Source organism: Hyperoodon ampullatus (assembly GCF_949752795.1).
Source record: "Hyperoodon ampullatus genome assembly, chromosome: 12".
NCBI classification, from domain to species: Eukaryota; Metazoa; Chordata; class Mammalia; order Artiodactyla; family Ziphiidae; genus Hyperoodon; species Hyperoodon ampullatus.
The window spans coordinates 60,317,037-60,328,368 of NC_136925.1; positions in this window are offsets into that span (position 1 = coordinate 60,317,037).

Sequence of the window (11,332 nt, forward strand, 5' to 3'; positions counted from 1 at the left end):
AATTTTTTCACTTCTTGATGGGATACGTGCCAAAGTCATGTTGTAGGAAATGTATATGGAATTAAGGATACTGTCGTTGTTTGGAAATGTAGTCTGCCATGGACTAGAAATAAAATATTTGCATCCATATTTCCAAAATATTCTATGAAGGGCCCTGTCAAGAATCAATATTTTAGAGCTATGGGAAACCAACTGGTGAGAAAGGAGTACATGACTCTGTCTTTTACATTGTAAAGATCACTTCTAGATCAGTGGTGATTTGAGTATGATACAACAGTAATTATAAATAAGTCCCTGAGATGTTTCTAGAAGTAGTCCAGATGAGAAACAATGGTAGCTTTAGACTAGGGTTGAGGGGAAATGGAAAAATTTACATGGATTTGGTAAAAATTTCAGAGATAAAATCCATAGGATTTGCTGATGAGTGGATACAGGGAAGAGGTGGTGAAGGAGAGGAACATGTCATAAACAATGATGACAACTTTTCTTGTTTGCACAACTTAGAGGCACCATGGTGCCATTCACTAGAGCCTTGGGATAGAGGTTTGGGGAAAGATCATAATTTGTTTTTTAATTTGAATAATAAGAATTATCTTTAATATCTTTCTGAAATAATTGTTTCTGTAAGGAGAATAGAATTAACTTGGTGGCTAATTGGATGATGAGTGCCTCTGATAAATTAGCTGGAGATTATTTCCCAGCTTAAAAATCAGAGGGAAGTATTTTGTTTTTCAAATGTCTAGGAAAATGATCCTTCTAAACTGCTTAAGTTGAGCCCTTCTGTCACCATTATGTCATCGTGGCCAAACCACTGTTAATTTTCTAGTTCTGCTCTGGGTTTATTTCATAATTCATAATTTTAAGCATCAGAGTTCAGCTGCACCTGTTGATACTTTCTCAGAATAAAGTGAAGGTCGTTGATGCAATTTAACTGAGGAACGTCTGGAAGGAATATTCAGGAAAGCCTACAGTGACAGTGGTGGAAGTGGTTGCCTAATCACTTGGGCTGGCTACAAAAGAATACATTTTGAGAAAGAAGAAAATTGGAAAAGAGATCAGCGACAGTCCTCCGGCCATTTCTCCCTGTCACTCTTTCTGAAACAAAGAACTGAAAGAAAACAAAAGATCCTTTCTGGATTTTATTGTTTTGCTGGAAAATAAGATTTTAGGAGATATTAGTTTTGTAATTGACACTATGAGTCTCCTTAAAATATGAGAATTGTATTTCTATGAAATGTAATTTTACATTCTATAACATTTTCTTTTTCCACTTTTTCAAATAGTAGTTTTAGTTTGTAAAGTGGAGCTCACAATACCGCCCTAGCAAGATTGTGGTTCATTTCAAATAATAGATGTAAAGAACCTAAGGGCATTACTAGAATTATAGTATGCACTCAGTAAATGTTTGTATATTACTTTTATTACAATTATTATGAATTCTTTGTCATTGTTGATGACATAATCAAAGGTATTTCTAAAAGTATATGTAGAGCAGGTTTGATCATTTTCCTAAGAGTGTATCAGAGCAATATGACACTGAAGCAAGTTGCAGAAAACCACTTTGATGTTTTTATTAGCAGCAGCAATAAACATGTAGAGTACCTACTAAGCTTGGGAAACTTCTAGGTCTATTTAAGACCTAGAATTAATTTAATTAATACAATAATTTTGAATACAGAGAGTTTATTCTTAAGGCATTTATAAGCTATATGTTGACAGACAATGTATTAGTGGAAAAGAGAAAGAGATAACATTTGCAAGACCCTCTATTTAAAATTGTCATCAAAGACCCTGATCTACATTGGGGAAGGGGTATCTACTGAGCTCTGCATTGTGAAATATAATCCTCATTTATTATTCTTGAGATAGAATCATTTAAGGATCTCCAAAATATATACACATATTGAAAAGAACAGTTAGTGTTAGATAAGATTCTAAGGAAAGGCATGTGTGATCTTAAAATTAATTTTAGCAATAATTGCAACTAGAAAACTTTAGATTTCATTTTGTACAACGAAGTGATAATATTCAGTTGTATAAATAATATAACTTAATGATATGTTTCTTTTCATGCTTTTTTTTTCTAGTGAAAGAAAGATGAGAAAATCACAATTCGTGGGAAGTTGTAAAAGGTATTTTTAAATTTGACTTATTATAATGGGATAATTATATTAAAATATAACTCATAGATATGAGATATTATTGTAAAGATTTCTGCAGGATAAAAAAGTAGTTAGACATTTTTATAAATCCTGTGATGTTGTCAAAAGAGAATTTTGAAAACTGTAGTTGTTCTACCAAACGTAAATTGGAACCAAATCATATATAAATTCAGTGATAATGTCTGAAGATTAAAGTGAGCTATAATTTTAGTCTTTGATCTAGACTAGTCTTTATTGAGTTATACTAATAGCTATTTTAGATAATAAAATGTTATGACTATGTTTAAATGTATTCATAATGCTTACACTAATATTGAAGACACTTTCATAAAAGATGTTCCTGAAGATAGTTAACATAATAACTGAACAAGAAAATCTAGTCAGAGTGGAATTCAAAATATATTAATAAATTATACTCATTTTTCTTCTTGAGAAGACCTTTTTCTGAATGAGTCTTCTCCTGAGGAGGTATTACATAATATAAATGATATAACTGGTAAAGAATTACAGTATAGCATTATAGCATTTATCAGCAGATGTTATTCTTGTGTGTCATCTGGATTGTGAGGACCTGAGGGCATTGTCATTGACTCTGACTTAATTGTCTTTGAATTTTCCTCAGTCCACGACAGTGACAAATAGGCATAGAGAAGACAATTAGCATGCTTCTTAACTGAGATGGATTTATTTTCTTCAGGGGTAAAAAGCATGCTTTCCCTATTGCCCTCTGTCTTGTGTATTCCTGGAGCTGGAACCAAGAAGCGCATCTTCCAGACACCCTTGCCAGCAGGATTGCAGTGCAGACCTGCCAACAAAAGGTATTTGCATGGAGTGTGACAGGCTGAAGTGAGGTAAAGCCATTATTGTCCCTTTGACAGTTGGCTTCAGCAGATTGCAAATGTAAGGTTCTGTGTGGTTTTAGGCAATCTTCAAATCACTCCCCAATGGTATGGGCAGTTGAAATCTTAGCTGTGGTTTCCTGTACTTTCTGACTACTATGGCATTGCTCAGCAACTAAATTCTCTATAATATGTTGATTACTGCTAGCAGAACTTAAACTGATGTCTGCATTACTGATTAATCTATGACTTAAAATACTGAATATAGTATCTAAGCAAGGTTAGTTCAAAATGACTCTTTAATTATGGATGAACCAAGAAAATGAACAATGGACTTAAAGCAACCTGTTTTTATGTCCCAAACCTGCAACCACATAAGCTTAATTCAAAAATGTCACTCCTCATATCAGGTATATTATCTGTCAAGTGTAGCTATTAGCAAAATTCTTACTTTATTTATTGTTTTATTCATTCTTACTTTATTCATTGTCTGCTAAGGCTGCCATAACAAAGTGCTATAGGCTGGGTGGCTTCAACAATAGAATTTATTTCTCATTGTTCTGGAGACTGGGAAGTCCAAAATGCCAGCAAGGTATGTTTTCTTCTGAGGCCTCTCCTCTTGGCTTGTAGTCTGCTGCCTTCCTGCTGTGTGTTCATGGGACCCCTTCTTTGTGTGCACATTGGGGAGAGAAAGAGACAGAGAAATTTCTTATAAGACCACCAATCCTAATGGGTTGGGACTCCACCCTTATGACCTCATTCAATCTTAATTACCTCCTAAAAGCCCTATCTCAATATACAGTCACATGTAGGTTAGGAGCTCAACATATGAATCTGGGGGGTACACAGTTCATTCCTTAGCATTCATTAAGCTGATATGAAGATTAAAACCATAAAATTGAGGAAAATGTTATGGAAACTAGAAGTTCAAATTGTTGTCATACTGACTTCCCACATTTATAAGTTTAGAATAACTCTCTTTTTTCCTTCATTTAAAATATTATAGTTATATCCAAGCCTAATTCAATCTATTCCCTAATAAAATTAATATGCACCTTTTGAAGTAATATTACCCTAATAAAACTCAATTACATTTATCATATAGTGATCAAAATTCTATAGACTTAGATATACTGAAGATTTCTGTTTATAACAAAAATTTACAATATCCTTAAACTTCTACTTCAAATCCTATAATGTAAATATAGAATTGAGAAAGCCTATTTTCAAACCCTCTCTCCCTTCTCAACTACTCCATTTCTATCTGAGTCATATAATCCATATATTATCCATCTCTTATTTCCCTATGATTTTCTCAAATTTCTGTACTAGATTTTTCATTGTTTCTCTATAAGATTTATAATAAAATTGTCTACATCTTTGAAGATATTTTATGCAAAATCAAACTTGTTCATTATCTTCAACATCATCCTGCTCCTCCTGACTCACGACCACTATAGTCTGCTCACTATATTCTTTTCTAATTAATTATATGGAATGTATATATTTTAATCTGTTTAAAAAATTATTTATGATGTAACACACTAGTTTCATTTTATCTTTGAATATCCTATGATAATCATCTTCTTAGAAGTGGAAGAGCATGACACTATAAAAAGCCTGGGGTCTGAAGTTGACCTAGATTCTAATCTTGCCTGTGGCACTAACTATGGATCTTAAGTAGTAAGTTGCCTAACTGCTTTGTCATCTGTAGAAATAAACCATTAGACTATATGACTTCAAAGCTACTTTTAATTGTAATTTTTCTTTGACTTACATTTTATTGAGCATCTACTATTGCATATCCTGTACTAAGTAGTATGGTAAGATTCTAAAAAAAGATTTATAGTGTTTCTTATGGAGCTTGTACCCCAGAAGGGAAGATATGACAATGTCAAAAATAGATAAAAGGAGAAAGAGAGAAGAAGCCTCTTTGTACTTTGTTCTTTATTGTATCTGTAGTGGGTTGTACAAAGTCTGACATACAGTAATGATTAGTAAATATCTATTGCACAAATCAACCAATGTAAATATAAAATGAGAAAGCATCAAAAAGCACTAAGTTGCACACATATAGATTGAATCTCGTTTGATGGTATGAAATAAAATTCAAATTCTGGGTGCCCATTTGGCCTTTAATCTCAATTCAATCACTTTATATTATTATTCCAAATTAATTATATGTTTTCTCTATCAGAAATAGTAGCCATGACTAAACAATAAAAAATCTGAGAAAGAAATAGAATCAAATGGACTATGGATTAATAGACTGCTTAGTAAGAATACCACTTTATCTAGTTAATTGATTTGATAGCAGTTTTTTAGAAATTAGTTATAATGATAATTCTTTAAAATTTGACCAGCATGGCTAATTTAAACTACTACTCAAAAATATAAATCTTATATAATATACTATTTATATAATACAAATTATTATTATTCAATAAATATATATATTATTCAAAATAATCATGTTACTTTTAAAATACAATTGCAAGAAATTTTGGGGGGGGGGCAAAAAAACTAAGAGTACTACAGTTGAATTTCTCCATATTTAACCCATAGTTGTTTGGTTTAACATTGCAAGTAGCATTAAATATGCTACTTCATACAACACAAAAGTTTTTTTCCACAGGAATTTCAAGAGGAACAGCCTAATGCATTAACTTTAATCTAACTTTATCATTTATTACCCTCCCCCCAATTTTTTTACATTGAACACTAAATTGAATGCATTAATCTTTTCTGCTTCTAATGTATATGCTACATTTTTTCTTTGATTCTTGCTATCCTGAAGCAGCAACATTAAATTCTTTTTTTCTCTCAAACTGCAGTTGTAGATGATCATTTATCAGGTGTATATTAGAGGATAATGTGGTTTTTAGAAATTCCATTTGCTATATGCGGTCTGTGATCTTTGCACAGAGCTTTCATTTGTCATGGGATTTAGCTCTCAGCTGTGTTTAGTTTTTAGGTCTTGAGAACAAGTCAATCCATATTCAGACACTTAATGATATAATTTATGCAGTACAAAAGACTTGACTGCCCTCTATCAACCTATCTGTAGACAAGTCCTTTGAATGTAGTAACGGGTAACAATATGAAAAAAGGACCTCTTGCCAAATAACAAAGTTTTTGAAAAACCTGACTCTGTAACTTAGCCTTAATGACATTGGCACAGCACCAGAATCTCCTAGAATATTCACTTACTCGACACTAACCCAAAATAACCAATGTCCCAATGTGTCTGTTGACTTGTTTTGAAATCTGTTACAAACTGAAAAGTTAGACTAGTAACACTAAATCTTATGAAATGAGAAAATACCACAACGTGTATGACCAAGAATCTAATGTCTTTCATAGGAAAATTCTCCCTAGGTATAAGGAAAACATAATTTATAAAGCAACAAATTATCTCCTACATCATATTGTGGAATATAAATGTAAAATAAATAAAAGTTGATCAGTGATTACCCAGCATTGTTTTACTGTCAAGATTGTTTACAGTTTGTTTGAATAAGTAGTGACTAATTTTTAAATTAGTCTTATTTTATCTCATTAAGATTTATCTTGCTGCTTTAAAAACTGAATTTAACACTTCATCAATCATTTGGTTTGTGAGAGTCCCTAAAGTGTTTCAATTCTTATTCAAATAGTATTTTATCAGATATTCACTTCACTTTAACTTTACTATATTATTTTGTCTCAATTTATAAAAGAAATCTTTATACTGTCATTAATTCCTCAAGTGATTATAATTAGAATCATAAGTTGTTGATTTCAAATAACTTTCCATCTTTTCAAAGGGAGGAACCAAAGATTCATGAAAACATTTTAGGCACTCTGAAGTTTAGTATATTTTATATCTCCAAATACCTATTTGTGGTTAATTCCTAACAACATAAAGACATTTTCTATCCTTGATATATTAAAAGCCGTATCAAAATTCATGTGACTTTTTGGCTACTGGAGCCTTTATTAAAGCTCATTATAAATGAAGTCTAGAATACCCATCATTAAACTGTGTCTGAAGTTTGGATGGTGATAGAACTAGTTCATATGGGAATTAGAGTAATTTAAAGATGTACATGAAAATGTTTAGGACACCATCAAAGATGATCAACAATATTATCCATGATAGTGTGCATGTCTCCAATGGGTATTAAATAAATGGTTGTTATTTACAAAGTGAATGATAGGTTATCTGAGGGCATACCTCATAAACATGTAGTCTTAGTGTATATGTGTTATAAAAGTCAATTAATAGAAAATTTAAGTGGTTATTACTCTTCTTTTAGCCTGAGATCAATCTCTTGCAGTGAAGGATGAAAGGAATTTTGATCTCCACATTGCCGTGGAGTCTGACCTCCCTTGTGTAAAAAGGGTATGGATAGGTTGATGCCTCTTATACCAGATTTTTCAAACATTTCTGACAGTGATCCACAAAAAATTAATTTTACATTGCAATCCACTTACACACACACATAAACAAACACACACACACATAAGAAAATATTTCTTACCATTACTACACATGAACTACACATACATATTTTTTCTATTCTTCTATTCAGTTCTATTACATCTTTAAAATACTGCTTTCATATCACCAACTTGATTTCATGATATCTAATGGGTCATGAACTACAGCTTGGAAAATACTCTCCTAGACCATATCCAATATGTATTGACACAGTCAAGAGTTTATCAGAAAAGAGTGGAGCAACTTGGAGGAAGATTGTTAAGAGCACCAGCAACAGATACTTTGCACATTAGCTCAGAATCAGACATGAACATGACAATGGGCCAGTGACAATGGGCTTTACTAACGCTGATGCTAATCTCCCTAGATCCTAAAGGTTTGAGGGGTACTTTTGAATTTAACCCTGTCACAGGCATATTTGCTAAGGGTTATCTTTTGCTGTTGCCTCTCTTTTGTCTTCCACATTCAATATTTCACTGACTTCTCTGAAATATCTTTTGGACTTCTCCTTTCTATTCCCATTATCATCACTCTAGTTCAGGAGTGAACTAGATCTGCTTCCCAGATCATTGTAGAAGCATCTAGTTGCTTATCCTCTGTGGTTGCTACGAGGCTTATCTTTGTAAAGAATTGCCCAGTTACATCATTCAACCTGGTTAGAACTCCATAATGATGTTGTACTTCCTAATATATGAAAAGAGCAAAGAGGATCAATATTTACAGAACATTTACTTTGTAGCAGGAGTTGGATTGTGTTCTTTTCTATTCATTACTTCCCTTAATTCTCAGGACTTATTATAAAATAGATCTTTTTGGTAATTCAGAAAGATACAATAAAAATTACAACTTTCTAAAAAACCAATCACATCACCCATATGTATCAGTTTCATAGTGCTGCTGTAAAAAATTACCACAAAGTTAGATAATATCATAAATCACAAACATAAATGCACATTTATTATCTGACAGTTCTGGAGGTCAAAATTCTAACAGAGCAAAAATTAAGGTGTTGGCAGGACTTTATTCTTACTGTAGGCTCTAGAGAAGAATCAGTGCTTTGTATTTTCCAGCTTCTAGGGACTGCCCACATTCCTCTACTCATGGTTCTCTTCCATCTTTAAAGCCAGTCATTGCATTCCTTCAACCTCTGCTCCTGTAGTCACATCTCTTCTCTGGACGTTCCTGCCTTTGTGTCCTTTATAAAGACCCTTGTGATTGTATTAGGTTCACAGGTATAATCCAGGATAATCTCCCTATCTTCGGATTATTACAAGCAAAATTATGCCCATTGGTCTGGCAGTTTAAAGAAAATGGACAAATTCCTTGAAAGATACAAATTATTTGATATCTCTACTGTTAAATAAATCATAGTTCCAATTTGATCAAGCTGACACAAAATGGTAACAAGGGCAAACAAAAAGGATTTAAGAATGAATCTAAAAAGAATGCACGAGAATCTCATGGAGAATTTTTACAGTTCAATTTTAGGACATAGAAAAAGGCCTCAATAAACGAAGAAAAAATAACTATGTTCATGGATGGCATGACTTGAACCAATAAAGATAATGACTTTTCCCCCAAATTAATCTAAAAATTCTTTACAATACCAATCAAAAGTTGAGATGGGTCTTCCCTGGTGGTGCATTTTTTGAGAGTCCGCCTGCTGATGCAGGGGACACGGGTTCATACCCCGGTCTGGGAAGATCCCACATGCCGCGGAGTGGCTAGGCCCATGAGCCATGGCCACTGAGCCTGCATGTCCGGAGCCTGTGCTCTGCAACGGGAGAGGCCACAACAGTGAGAGGCCTGCATACCACACACACACACACACACACACACACACACACACACAAAGTTGAGATGAATATTTTGAAGAACCTGACATATATACTAATATTTATGTAAGAATAACTACCCAAGAAGGGCTGAGTCAACTTGAGCAAGAATAGCAAATAGGGAGAAATCAACTTGTAAGATGTTAAGATACATTAGAAAGCTGTAACAATAAAAAAAATAAGATATCTGTACAGGAATAGATAAACAGATCAGATCAGTAGAACAGAACAGAATATTCACCAATAGGCTCATATATTTATGGACACTATATATTAAAAATTATACTTAAAATCAGTGAGGAAAATAGATTGCACAGTTGAAGGGTTAGGAAATTATCTTGCTTTTTGAAACTAAAGAAAAGCTGGATTTTAACATTGCACCATATTGCAAATATGAATTCAAGGTAGATTAAATATCTAAGTGTGAAAGATGAATCTATAAAGCTTAAAAAAATGAATGTCTTTTTAAACTTTGTATGTGAAAGAACTTCTTAAATAAGACTCCAACAACATAAAGTCTAAGTTGAAAAAAAATATATTTATCAAATTCATTGTAATTATGTTTTTCAGTTCAACAAAAGACACTACATACAAAGTTTTAATATGTGAATGATTAGTAAATTATAGATTAATAGAAAACATTTGCAAATATCTGGAAGAAGAGATTAGTATCCAGACTATACAAGGAACACCTACAAAGGCAAAGGAAAAGGCAAGAAATGCAAAAGAAAAATAGACAAATAATATAAATTGGCAACTCACAGAACGGAAAACATAAACATACTATAAATAAGAGCCACTTCTCCCCTCGCCACCCTGTGTTTAAGTGTTGGTAGCAGCAATGGTTATCTCTGCAGAACGGTTCAATATAGCAATGAAGGAATCTTCCAGAAACTAATGTCATGGCAGATGACAAGAACGTGGCACAGAAGAACTTGAAGGGTCTAGTACTGAGAAGCTGGGAGACAGTGCCCTGACAAACTAATATTAGCTGGAGACTACCATTATGGGGACTTGTTTATGACAATAAATCCAGGTGGGATTTGCTCCCTTTTAGTCCAGATTGTACATGCAAAGGAAAGGAACCATATTCTTGTAGATGAGCTAAGATAAACATCTGTTTATAAAAACAGAAAATGCTGAAGTAATATTTAATTAAGTTACATAAGAATGATGTACAGGGAAAGAAAGCCAATGCCAAGGTGGAGAACTATAAATTTGAAATAAATATGCAGTACACAATATTGCTCTTTCTAATACAAATAAAATACTTGGAGCCATTATAGAACTCCTAGCAGTTAATATTTACCTGGCTTATAAACTGAACTTGACATCCTTTTATTTCTGTTGGAAATGTTTTTATCACAAAAATATTGGAATTAGAATTCACTATTCAACCCACAGTCTCCAAATATTTACATGTTCAATTAAGGAGAATGCATTTTGATGTACCAAAACTAATTAAATACATGAGGATGTCATAAAAAGTCTACTTATCCTACATGTGAGGAAGTAACTGCCACTTCCAGATGTACGGATGTGGCATTCCTTGTCATCAAAACCATGTAAAAATGTAAAAGTATAAAATGTATAATATTATAGACATGTTTAGTATAAAGAATAAACACTGAGGCAAAGTGGTTTGAATATTAAGACCTCAGCTACGTTTTCCTTGAACTTATTACCTTACAAATCTAAACATGAGTCTAGGACTCTCACACAAGCTGAGGCGGTTTATTATTATAAAGTGGCACAAAGATGTAATAGACAGGGCAAGTGACTAAAGGCTCTACTAACCTCATAAATTTAAAAAAGCAAAAAAACTCAGCCTCCTGGCTTAGTAGTCAAATAGTAATTCTGAATTATAAAATTACTACTATATAGTCATTTGTGTGATCTGTTACCTTTATGAATATGCTTTGGAGAGAGGGAAGGCAAGTGAAATTATTCTGAAAACGATGTATGAGAAGCAGAAATCCCCACTCAATCTTCCCTTATTTCACAAATAAATTA